Source organism: Mastigoproctus giganteus, chromosome 9 (genome assembly GCF_048544385.1).
Source record: "Mastigoproctus giganteus isolate SK-2022 chromosome 9, ASM4854438v1, whole genome shotgun sequence".
Lineage (NCBI taxonomy): Eukaryota > Metazoa > Arthropoda > Arachnida > Uropygi > Thelyphonidae > Mastigoproctus > Mastigoproctus giganteus.
In genome coordinates this window covers 70,170,743-70,184,686 of record NC_143583.1, presented here as the reverse complement: position 1 = coordinate 70,184,686, position 13,944 = coordinate 70,170,743, and the positions used below count along the sequence as shown (strand labels likewise).

Sequence of the window (13,944 nt, the reverse complement as noted above, 5' to 3'; positions counted from 1 at the left end):
ATTGATAAATTTAAGAGGCTGCAGAAATTTTGTTGTACTTTGTAATGAAACTCTAGGTTTTGCTCTGATATAAAATAAAACTCATTTAGTGATATATCATTGATTGTTTTCCATTCAATTTTTTGGTTCTCTTGCAAATCAGGTAGGTGCAGTATGCTTCTTATCACCTTTTTTAGTTATCTGTAGTGGAACGTGAAAGGAGTTGGCTTTCTGGTCCATAAAGATATTAAAAACAATATTTTGGAATTCAAATGTACATCACCAAGGGTGTCAAGGCTACTACTCAGTATTTCTAAGAGGCACAAACTAAAGATTATAATGATCTGCGCACCAACATCGAGCCATGATGATGAAGAGGTTGAAGAAATGTACACAAAAATTGAGAGACTTCTAGATGAACAGAAAACTCACTACACCATTATGGACTCCATGCCGCGAATCAGTATGGCTTCAAGCCAGGGACCTCGACAGTGGACGCACTGGGAAACCTACTCAGGACGGTGCAAGAATGTAGAAACAAGTACCTGCTTCTCATCTCGGTTGACTTTTCTGGGGCGTTTGACTCACTTTGGTGGCCAAGCATCCTGGCGAAGTTGAGGGAGGCATGGGTGCCAACAAACCTATTCAAGGTCATGGAAAACTATTTATCACATAGAAGAGTGGAGATCAATGTAGAATACCATAAGGTCACAAGAGAAGTGCACAGAGGCTGTCCACAGGGGTCAGTGCTGGGACCACTCCTGTGGAATATGGTGTTAGATGAGTTCTTAGTGATGGATCTGGGACCTGTCAGGACACAAGCATTCGCTGATGACCTGATATTGACCGTGGGAGCGGATTCCCGGGCCCAGTTGGAAACCCAAGCAAACCAAGCACTGCAGCAACTCCAGCAATGGGCCGCAAAACACCAGCTAACAATTTCACCCATAAAGACCTCTTCAATCCTGCTTAAAGGAACCCAGCAATTGCGACGGCCACCGCAAATAAAAATTGACAATGTCACCATTAAGTTTGTAAACCAACTTAAGTACCTAGGCATGGTACTGGACAACAACCTCTTGTTCCAGCTGCACCTAAAGTACATAAGAAAAAAAATCAGGAGCTATTCTGCACTGGTAGCCAGAGTTACTAGGAAAGAGTGGGGACTCAAAAAAAGAGCCCTGACGCTATATTACAGGACAACGTTTCTCCCAGCAATTACTTACGCCTCAGCAATTTGGTTCCCAAAAACTGCACTGGCAGTGAATAGAAGAATTCTGGACATGATCCAAAGGACCATACTCTTAACTACGACGCGTGCGTGTAGTACAGTGAGTACTCCAGCACTACAGGTACTCGCTGGAGCGCTTCCTTTGGACCTGGAGGTCGTTCGCACAGATCTGCTATACTTGCTATCCAGGGGAGTGGCGGCCACACATCTGGACTACACAACTGACCCAGCGAACAACCTAAAAACGGAAAAAACTAGATTACAGAACCACCTGCTAAAATTATGGCAGAGAAAATGGACGGAGACTATCAAGGGCGAGATAACCAGAAGTTATCTACCAGACCTCCAGAAAATCTACCCAAAACAGCCGACCTGGTACTTCCCAGGGAACCATTTGACTAATAACAGGACACGGACCCTACAATGAGAAGCTGCACGGATTCGGACTCACTGAGGACCCCAACTGTACATGCGGGGAGACAGAAAGCTGGAATCACATAGTATACGAGTGCCCACAATATGAAGACCTCAGAGGGGTACTTATAACAAAAATAAGATACCTACCAAAAGGATTGGAATCCCATTTCATAGATACTGAGGATGAATATAGAGCATTATCCCAGTTCGCACAAGACCTCTTCGTCAGGAGAAGGACATTAATAACCATCTACAATGACTGACATCAAGTACCACTATTGAGACACCAGCCAGCACAATGTAAAGGCTGCAACTAAAGATGAGGGACACAAGCACAAGGACGGAGCTTGCCCCATGAGTAAAGAAACTTGAAACAATAGCTGCCAATAGCCATATGGCGATCTGAAGAGGGCACTCTTGTCCTCTTCACCTTTATACCTACTTCCTTGGGGGGAGGGGGGGACATTTTCATCCTCCCCTCCTCTCCACCCTATATCTTCTACTCTGGTGGGACATGGGCATGTCCCACTGAAAACTGGGGCTACCTACTCTATTGGCACCATATTTCTGTCTTTCTCCCCCCCAGCCTTCTGCCTCCCCCCCTCTCTATCTATACGCTAGCGAAAGCCCTACATACCAAAAACTTAACATATCTAAATTACCTTACGCCCATAACTTGGCCTAGCAAAACTAAGCGATTCTACCCCTACGTCGACGCGTTTCTTTCTTTCTTTCTTTCTTTTTTTTTTTTTTTTTAAGGTCCTAGCCGCCGAAATCTCAGGAAATTAAGTGGCAGGACCTGCCAGAGTGAAACAGACTACGGGGTTCCTGGTCTGCCTCCACGGGGCGTAAGTGGGGCCCAGCAGCTAAATGACCAGATGAACAATGGTACAAGGCATCACACATATACAAAGTCCATACACTTTTAAATCTCTGGCTTTTCCAGTCAACTGGTTCACCCATAATGTAAACTACGTGGAGATGGGGGGAACCCCTGGTGCCGTTTGACCCTAAACACACTTTACACTTTACACCATTATGGGAATATGACAATGCCAATATTGAACTTCTGTTCACTATACAAGACTTAGAAATAGCACTATCTAAAACCAAAAACAATAAATGCCCAGGTTTTGACCTCTTAGAGGTTGAGATTATCAAAAAATTAGCAGAAATAGCACCACATAAATTAATAGCACTATATAATAACTGTATGACAGAAGGTATATTCCCAAAAATATGGAAACAAGCTGTGCTAAGATTAATCCTCAAAAACCCTGAAAAACTCCCTACTGATCCCAAATCATATAGACCAATAGCCCTACTCCCTGTACTAGGGAAAATATATGAAAGACTAATATATAGCAGATTAGCTCAATATTACACAGAAGCAGGTTTGCATTCCAACAATCAGTACGGTTTTAAGCAGGGCAATTCTACGGAGGATGCCATGCACCACCTACTGACAACAGTTAAAAACACAGAGGAGAAATATATGCTGGCAATCTCCATTGACTTTTCTGGGGCATTTGACTCACTCTGGTGGCCTAGTGTCCTTAGGAGACTTCGCCAGGCAAATGCCCCTAAAAACCTCTATAAGGTAATAAACAGCTACCTTACAGACAGAAGTGTCTCAGTACACACAAGGTTCCAGGAATTGACACGCCCTGTTAATAAAGGCTGCCCACAGGGTTCAATCCTTGGCCCTTTCTTTTGGAACATTGTTCTGGACGAATTTCTGGCCTTGGATCTGGACCCCGTGGAAAGCCTGGCCTTTGCAGATGACATGATTTTCCTTGTAAAAGATAACTCACGAGTGGTTGTAGAGAAAAGATCAAATGCCACCCTCTTGCAGCTGCAGGAGTGGGCACAAATGCACATGCTCAAAATATCGCCTGAAAAAACCAAATACTTCTAAAAGGCAATTTGGGCATAAGAAGATGTCCACAAATCAAAATTAACACAACCACTATAAAAATGGTAACAGAACTAAAATATCTTGGAGTGGTCTTTGATTCAAAATTAACTTTTTACCCCCATTTGATCTACTTGGCGAAGAAAGTGAGAAATTATGCAGGTATGATTGCCAGGATCAGTTGAGCAGACTGGGGACTCAAAAGAAAGACCCTGGCAATCACATACCGTGCAATGTTCCTACCAGTTATCACCTATGGAGCCGGTGTGTGGTTCATCCGCTCGGCCATAGTAAGAAATAGGAATAAATTAGAATCGATACAAAGGACAATACTACTTACTATTACCAGAGCATATCGCACAGTAAGCACACCTACACTATAGTTGCTGGCCGAAACTCTCCCACTTTACCTGGAAGTAGCCAAAAGAGGCTTATATTATAGATTTAAAAAGGGCATACCCACAGAATTTCTGGGGATAGCCCTTGACACAGCCAACACCTTCAATGATGAAAGAAAAAGAATAGCCACAAAGCTCCACGAGCTATGGCAAACAAAGTGGGAGCAGGAAACCAGAGGTCTGGTTACCAAACGGTTTCTGCCACAGGTGTCAATGGTTAGCCCAAAGCCACCTAAGTGGTATGCCCCTGGACTTTTTACAACATTTATATTGACAGGTCACGGCTCCCTAAAGGCGAAACTAACCTCCTTAGGCCTGACCGATGACCCAAACTGCACCTGTGACGAAAGTGAAGACTGGGCACATATTCTGTATGAATGTGTAATATATGACATCCCCAGAACAGAGCTAATAGCACAGATTGATCCCCTTCCCAGGGGAGAAGAACATCTGTTCATCATAGAAGAGCAAAATTATAAAGCTTTTACATCTTTCACACAGAAAGTATTCGAAATGCGCAGAGCAATGCAAAGAATGGCAATTCAGCCCTCCCAGCAATTAAACAATAATCAATAGTAAAATTGCCAAAGTTTCCCACCACGCCCAGACGATGACTTAAAAACTGTCAGGATAGCAGTATTCTGCACCCTGACAGAAACCTGACATGACAAACCTCCCCAGGACTACCCTGCCATGGGTAGGAACCTGGGGCCCCATGCCAAATAAGTAACCACGTAGGGGAGGGAGATGTACAGGTAGCCAGGGAAGCAGATTAGCTGAAAAATATCAGTAGGCTAGTAGCAAAGGGATGCAATGTAGAATGAATGAATGAGAATGAAAGACAATGAATAGGCTGGGAACTGAGTGAACTAGGAATTATGGTAAAAGGGAATAAATGGCAGTTTTGGTGAAAGAAAGAGTGACCTAGCATGAGGGAAAGAGAGAGTGAATGGAAATGAGTGGAAGAGCAAATGTAATTGACCGAAAGAATACAAAGTAAAAAATAACTGACATCACTTTGTATATACTGTACTAACAAACATTTACTAACCACATAAACACTATCACTGCATTCTTCCCTGGCCTGCAAAAAAAAAAAAAAAAAACTTGTGGCTAGGCCTGCACCACAACTGAAGAATAACAGTAAGTTTGAGGTGCCCAGAGAGAGCAGTGCAGAAAGTAAGAGTTGAATAAATGAGATGAGAGCTAGAAGAATGAATAAAACTGTAAGCGTGTGAGAAAAAGAACACAAACCATAAATGCTACAGTTAAGTACACACTAACCCTAGTTTTAATTAGTATTTAAATTTACACTACACATCATTGCATCTCCTCCTGGTGTGTGAGAAAAAGATGAATGAGTTGAGTGAAAAAAAAAAAAAAATATATATATATAAAAACTTGGAAAAAAATTATAAAATAGGAAAAAAGTATTAAAAAAAATAATAAATAAATTAAAAAAAATAATAATAAAAAAAAAAAGAATGCAAGTAGAGTGAGAATGCAGATTATGAATGAAGTAAATGTGTGTCTCTCCCACCCCCTTGCCTGGTGGATTCCCCACTGCCAGTTAACATATCCCACCCCCCCGGAGCGGGATGGGCAGCTAAACCCTTCATACCGGATTTGACACTCCTTGGACATGACACCGACGAAGACACTCTGTGGCTTTGCTGCCAGTGGCGATCTGAACTGGGTACTGTAACCTGGTTCCCTTTAAAACCCCATCCCCCAGGCAGGGGAGGAAGGAGACGGATCTCCGTCTCCTCTCTCCTCCCTGCCTACCCCCATACTTTGCCTGTGGGGCTCGTCTCCACTGACCTCTTTGGGGATGCCTACTCTATCGTCCCTATTCTTCTATCTGTTTTCCCCCCAGTCTTCAGTCTCCCTCCCTCTCTCACTAAATCAACCGAGTACACCCTTAACAATGCCGCCAAATTCTGATCAATGTCTAAATTCTACCGGTTTCCTGTAAATCTCTAAGGCAACTAACACTATTAGCTAGCATATAGCCTCACATGTCTAAATTTAATAACATCAAAATTTTGCCCGACCTATCTGGCCTTTAACACATCTCTTTAGCGTTCAACCCCAAACAGCAATTTCCTAACAGCAATCCCATTAAGCATTAATGTCAAACGCAATTTCTTTTTTTTTTTTAAATAGGTCCTAGCCACTGAAATCCCAGGAAACTAGGTGGCAGGACCTCCCAGAGCGATTTGTTGTGATACTGGATACACCCGGCTAGCCTCCACATGGCAGGGTATGGGCAACGTCGGGCCCCACTAGGGGCCTGGCGGCCAATAAACCGGATAAACAATGGGCACAACATATCACACTGCACAGACACGGCCCACATACTTTCAAGTCTCTGGCTTGACAGTGAACTGTCCTCGATACAGCGAAACACACTCGGAGATGAGAGAAATCCCAGGTGCCATCCGACACGAACATACCTTATACCTTATACACCATTATGGGGGACTTCAATGCTAAGGTTGGAAAGAGACAAAACAGCACAGAAATGGAAACTATAAGAAATTTTGAAAGTGGTGAAAGAAATGAAAGAGGTGAAAGACTTGTGGAATTTGCAGAATCTCGAGGAATGTCAGTAATGAACATTTTTTTTCAAGACAAGGATGATCAGAAAGTGGACAAGGAAGAACCCAAATGGATTAACAACTAATGAAATTGACTTCATCCTCACTAACCAAAGATATATTGTAAACGATATTACCATCCCGAACAAGGTAAACGTTGTGGAAGTGATCACATAATGGTAAGATTCACACTTGATATAGATGTAAGAAAAGGAAGGAAAAAACTGATGAGTAAACAATATGGTCTTTGAGATAACAGAATAGGGAAAAAAGCAGTATGTACTGGAACTTAGGAACAAGTTTGAGCTTCTGCAGACCTCTCAGGACCAAGATACCGACGAGAAATGCAACTTTCTGAAAGTGATAAAGACCAAGAAACCTATAGGTAAAAAGAAATCCGAAGAAAGAAAAAATTTGTCAAGAAACACTTGTCATGATGAACCGAAGATAACAAATGAAGTGCAAGATAAACTCTGACAAGGAAAAAATTGAGTATACTGCTTATGCAAAGCCGTAAAGAGACTCAGAGAGACATAAGAAGATTTGAAAAGTAGAATAAGCATTAAGGGAAAACAAAAGACTTAAATCAGCATTCATGAGCAGTAATACAGAAAGACAAATGATACTGAATCTGAAGAATAGTGATGGTGTACTTATGAATAGCAGAGAAGGCATAATTCAAATAACAAAAGACTACTATAAAGTATCATTACTATAGAGTTGTTAAAATTATGAGAAAGAGACATGACACAGAAACTGGCAAGACTCTTCACAAAATGCATTAAGGCATGCATTTTGTGAAGAAAGGCATGACAGCTAAGGAGTGGAATAATGCCATCATAATTAAGCTGCATAATGTTGAGCCAGATTGGTGTGACATTAGCACAGGAAATGCAAAAATGAGAGTAGGAGTGTGGTATAGGTCTAATGACTCTGATGAGTACAATGAAAAATAATACAGAGAAATAGAGTGGGCCAGTAATTGAAATGTCTTATAATGGGAGATTTTAACTTCCCAGATATTAACTGGAACTTGTGCATTGGTCACTCGCACATTGGCAAGACGTTTCTGGATTTATTGGTTGGTTGTTTTCTACAGCAGCAGCATGTTCGAGAGGCAACCAGAGGGGGTAATATTCTTGATCTGATTATCAGCAGTGATTATTCATGCATTAAGAATTGTGGATAATACACTAGGTGGCAGTGATGACAGTGTACTGATGTATGTGGGACAAACTAATCATTTTACCAACAGCAAATTCTAAATGGGAAGCATTCAAGGAATTAATCTTGGAAGATACTAGGCTTTTCATACCAACTAAGAAATACTGTTCAAGGTTTAGGCCTAAATGGATCTCAGATGAACTAATGAGAAGAAAAATGCATGGAACGCATTTAAATTATCAGGCGACACCAGTGGCGTAGCTAAGTTTTTTGGGCCCTTAGGCAAGAAATCATTTTGGGCTCCTTATTTTTATTAAAATAAATTTTAATTGGATATAATATAAAAAAAAATGTTAGCATTAGCATTAGTAGAGGCATTTGATGCAAGAAAGCAAGCTTATGCAGCATCAGCCAAAAAAAAAAAACCCCACTTCCACTTCACCCCTCTGTTCGTTCAAAATACCTGTCCAGCTGAGCCTTAAACTTATTTAGGCTATCAACCTCCACCACAAGGGATGGGAGTCTGTTCCACCAACCAACCACCCGCTGGCTAAAGGCAAATTTCCGCACGTCTATCCTACATATGTCTTTCCTCAATTTGAATTTATGCCCTCTCAGGTGATTTTTCTGAGCTAGAGGAAGAATCCCATCAGCATTGAGCATGCTTAAACCATTCAAGGCTTTATTTACGATTTCTTTATAATTTTACAAACATCAAAAACATGAAAATTAATATTACAATATGATACTACTTATTAAATACAATTTGACAAACATAAAAAAATTATACTATAGCTAATAAATTTACGAAAAAAATGTTAAAATGTTACTTTTAGCACTTTTACATTTGCGAAATCATTAATAAAATCCATTTTACTGGCATATTTATGCTCAATAGCCAACATTGCAAGATTGCACAGGCTACTTTGACCAATAGCATTTCTTTTATAATCTTTTACTATTCGTAATTTACTAAATGATCTTCTTTCAGCAGAGGCAGCTGGCAGGATAAAAAATAACATAAAGTAAAAATTTCTGAAAAGTCAAATAAAAAATTTGTCTGATAGACATGTCTGCTGATAAATCTTGTTTAATAAGTGTGATTAAATTACAATATTGAATCGGCAGTTGGGGAGGGAGAGTACAGATGAATACTTTTTATGAGATTTTCACACTCACTTAATATATCAGCATTTGACATATTAATTCTTTTTTTCAGTTCTAGTATTGTAAAATAATTTTTTACTAACTTCATACTTTCAAAACGATTTTTAATTTATATTATAATTTTGTCTAAAACAGTAAAAAACGCTGATTTTATGAAAAAATCTGTATTTTTTCATAAAATCCCATATTCCAATACCATATAATACCATAATTATATGGTATTATATGGTATTATACCATATAATACCATATTCCAAAATGAGGATCTGTATCTTACCTTTTCCTCGAAATCTTTATCAATCATTGCATTCTTTGCCACATTTCATGTATAGAACATGCCTCAATATGATGTTGAGAAACACTGTGAGTTTTTATCTGAAAAGATAGATTTTTCCAATCTTGTAGTCCAGAGGAGCACAGCCGCAAATGAGGAACTGGACCATACGTTGAAGTAGAATAGTGGTACGTGTCACTAAAACTTCTATTTTGTTGTTCAGGATCCCTTGGAAATGGTCCTTTACGTCTCTGAGGTGACAAACTCATAATATTTCTTTTTGTTTCATCGGAAATGTTGATGTCCACGTATTCTCCAAGATCGCTTGAGGGAATAAAGGGTGCAGTGCGTTCAACACTAATTTCCGACGAAGGTATATCTATGATTATGATTGTTGAATTGTTTTCGTTTGATGACCCTGCTTAATTTAAATGATCTGCAGATATATTTACACCAGCAGCATTCTTTTCTGCATTTTCCGATTCAATACTGGTCTTTTCTTTATCTTCTTCTGGACATAATTCATTACTGTGTTTTGTAAAGAAATGATCTAATTTAGTTAATTTATTGACTGCTTTTGGGCTTCACTCTTTCCCTTTTTCTTTTCGTCAATTTTTAACTAAAAATTTTATTAATTTAATTTTAAACTTTATAATTTAAATACAAATAGCAATAATAAACAAATACATTTTTGTATGTCAATTGCTGTTTTGATAATGACTTTAACTTGAACTAACTTGAATTGAAATTAATTAACTAACAACTTTTGATCACCGTATATGGCTAAATGTTCATATACAGTGAGGCTATCCCCCCCCCCGTCCTCCTGTCAAGTTGAGGGATCCTGAACACCATACGATATGACGCATACACATACAGTAACCAAACAGTTGTCTGATCACTATACAAAGTTGCATTTGTAAAAGCAAAATAGACTGCTGCCTCCTGGGTTTGTTATGTTTTGGCGATAAGATATAAGAATTCCTTCCATATTCTAGATGTATAACATTGTTGAGGAGCTCAGTGAGAAAAATATTTTCATTACATATTGTCTGTCTATAGGCTCTAGCATAGTAGGGGCAGCCCCTACTTGCATCTGTTTATGGGCCCTAGTGAAGTAGGGCCCTAGATTTTGCCTACTTTTGCTATATGGTAGCTACGCCCCTGGGCAGCACGTAAGCCTATGGTAGATATAAGCTCGTCTGTAATCAAGTCACAAAGGAAGTTATGCAAGCGAAGGCAGATCATGAGAAATCTTTGTCCAAGAATGCAAAGAAAAACAGCAAAGAGTTCTTTACTTATATAAACTCTAGAAGTAAGGGTATGAATCAGGTTGGTCCACTTGATATCGATGGTTCGACTGTTGATGATCCCACTCAGATAGCTGACAAACTGAATGAATATTTTGCTTCTACATTCGCACATAAGGAATCCTGTAGGGGAGCGGAGGACAGATGCTAATTAAACTCTAACAGGAATCTAAATGATTTTGGAATAACTTAGAACAAATTGGAGGAGAAATTGTTGAAGTTAAACATAAGAAAGGCACCTGGGATGTATGGCATCTATCCAGTTATATTCAAGGAGGTGGCAAAGGAAGCACAGCCTTAGCCATATTTATGAGAGCATCCTTGGACTCGGGAAGTCCTCACGGACTGGAGATGTGCCTATGTATCTGCAATTCACAAATGGGATTCAAAGAGTGACACGAGAAATTACAGCCCTATTAGATCAACTTCTGTTATGAAGAAAATAATGGAGTCACTGGTTAAAAAAGCATTACAGGATCATGTAGACAAGACTGCAGTAATAATTCAAACAGTATGAGTTTGTCAAGGGAAGATCTTGTCAGACCAATTTGATAGGATACTATGACGTGTTCACAAAGGAACTGGATGGAAAAATTAATTTTGATATCATTTACTTGTATTTCATGAAAGCTTTTGATACTGTTGCACGTAGGAGACAACTGTACAAATTGAAGAAGTATGGCATTAAGGGCAAGTTGCTATAATGGGTAAAGGATGGTTGAGTGGGAGAAGACAGTGTGGTAATCAATGGACACTGGCTGCTCATGGACTAATGTTATTAGTGGAGTCCCTCAGGGTTCGGTATTGCGCCCATTGCTGTTTTGTATATTTATCAGTGATATTGATGAAGGTATATCAGGCTTAATGTCCAAGTTTGCAGATGATACTTAGGTTGGCAGGGTTGTTAATGGCAGTAATGACAGTATGCTACTGCAACAGGATCTAGAAAAGTTGGACAGATGGGCTGAGAGGTGGCAACTGAAGGTTAACATTGACAAATGCAAAGTACAGCATATGGGCTGAGTAACCTCAGAGAAATGTACCAACTATGTGGTACTACTCTAGGGATAGTAGAGAATGAAAAAGACCTGGGGGGTAATTGGGCAGTCAGATATGAAGTATTCTGAGCACTGCAGACAGGCTATCAGAGCAGGTCATGGGGTGTTGTCAATGATATAAAGGAGTTTTGCTAGTAAGGATAAGGAGGTGATTATCCAGACTGCAGTGATTATCCAGACGTTATTATGAGGCCTCCAGACTGCGTTCCAGTCTGGAGGCCTCATTTTAGGATGAATGTAGATCTGCTGGAATGGGAGCAGAGGAGGGCAACAAGATTGGTGAGGGGAATGAAGTGGTGCTCTTACCAAGAAAGGCTTAAGTTCTGCACATTGCTGCATCTGGAGACTAGGCACCTGCGAGGTGATCTAATTGGGATGTATAACAGCATTAGCATTAGCATTAGTAGAGGCATATGATGCAAGAAAGCAAGCTTATTCAGCATCAGCCAAAAAAAAAAAAAAAAAACACACCACTCCCATTTCACCCCTCCGTTTGCTCGAAATACCTGTCCAGTTGAGCCTTAAATTTGTTTAGGCTATCAACTTCAACAACAAGTGATGGAAGTCGGTTCCACCAACCAACCACCCGCTGGCCAAAGGCAAATTTCCGCACATCTATCCGACATCCGTCCTTCCTCAATTTCAATTTATGCCCTCTGAGCTGATTATTCTGAGCAAGATGAAGAATCCCATTGGCATTGAGCATGCTCAAACCATTCAAAGCCTTATACACCTCTATCAGATCACCTCGCCGGTGCCTAGTCTCCAGACTCTGTAATTTGCAAAACTTAAGCCTTTCTTCGTAAGAGCAACCCTTTGTTCCATTTACTAATCTTGTTGCCCTTCTCTGTACCCGTTCCAGCAGCTCTACATCCTTCCTGAAATGAGGTCTCCAGACCTGTATACAGTACTCAAGATGTGGCCTAACCATTGCCTTATACAAGGGAATAATCACCTCCTTATCCCTGCTAGAAACATTCCTGTATATCATTGACAAGACACCATGAGCTACTCTTGCAGCTCGTCTGCACTGCTCAGAGAACTTCATATCTGCCTGCACAATTACCCCCAGGTCCTTTTCATTCTCCACCACTGTCAGTGTAGTACCGCAGAGTTGATACATTGCTCTGGGGTTACTGTTACCCATATGTAGTACTTTACATTTGTCAATGTTAAACTTCATTTGCCACCTCTCAGCCCATCTGTTCAACCTTTCCAGATCCTGTTGCAGCAGCATAGCGTCAGTAGTGTCCTTAACGACCCTGCCAACCTTTGTATCATCTGCAAACTTAGACATTAAACTTGATATCCCATCATCAATATCATTCATAAACACCAAAAACAACAATGGACCCAACACTGAACCTTGAGGAACTCCACTAATAACATTAGTCCACGTTGAGCAGTGTCCATTGATTACCACTCTCTGTCTTCTGCCACTCAACCATCCCCTTATCCATAGCAGCAATTTGCCTCCAATGCCACACTGCTCCAATTTGTGCAGCAGTCTTCCATGTGCAACAGTATCAAAAGCCTTTCTAAGATCCAAATATATAATATCAAAGTTATTCCCTGCATCCAGTTCTTTTGTGACTACATCATAGTATCCAATCAAATTGGTCAGGCAAGGCCTGCCGTTAACAAAACCATGCTGCATCTGAGCTATAACTGAATTCTTGTCTAGATGATCCTGCAGTGCTTCTTTAACCAGTGCCTCCATTAATTTACCTGGAACAGAAGTTAAACTAACAGGTCTATAATTACTTGTGTCAGCCTTTGATCCTCCTTTGTGAATTGGGGTTACATTTGCACATCTCCAGTCTTTGGGTACCTCCCCTGAGTCCAAAGAAGCTCTCAACTATTATGGCTAGGGGTTTGCTTACTTCCTTTGCTGCCTCCTTTAATATAACTGGATAGATCCCATCCACCCCAGGTGCCTTTTTTATGTTTATCCTCAACAATCTCTCCTCCACTTTCCTCTCAGTTATTACAAAATCATCCAGCTCACTGCCAATGTTTACTTTACCTACATCATTCTCCTTCCTGAATAACTCCTCATGCGTGAATGTAGATGCAAAATACTCGTTTAGATTGTTAGCCACCTGAGCAGGATCCTCAACTGTTGAACCATCAATATCCAGTGGACCAATCTGATTCATCCCTTTCCTTCTTGAGTTTAAATAGGTAAAGAACTCTTTTCTGTTTTTCTTTGCATCCTTTGCCAAGGATTTTTCGTAGTCTGCCTTTGCCTGCCTAATCTCCTTTGTGACTTGGTTACAGACCAACTTATATCTATCATAGGCTTCCATGTCACCCATTAATTTGTATGTATCCCATGCATTTTTCTTCTCTGCCACATGTCTCATTAGTTCATCTGACAACCATTTAGGCCTAAACCTTGAACAATATTTCTTAGTTGGTATGTAAAGCC

General features: G+C 40.2%; 1 protein-coding gene across 6 annotated transcripts in view; it reads left to right on the top strand.

Moving 5' to 3' along the window:
- The window catches only part of LOC150080432 (alanine aminotransferase 1-like), a 179,548-nt gene that overhangs the window by 151,860 nt on the left and 13,744 nt on the right, over nt 1–13,944 (top strand). The gene's annotated exons all lie outside the window — the stretch shown is intronic.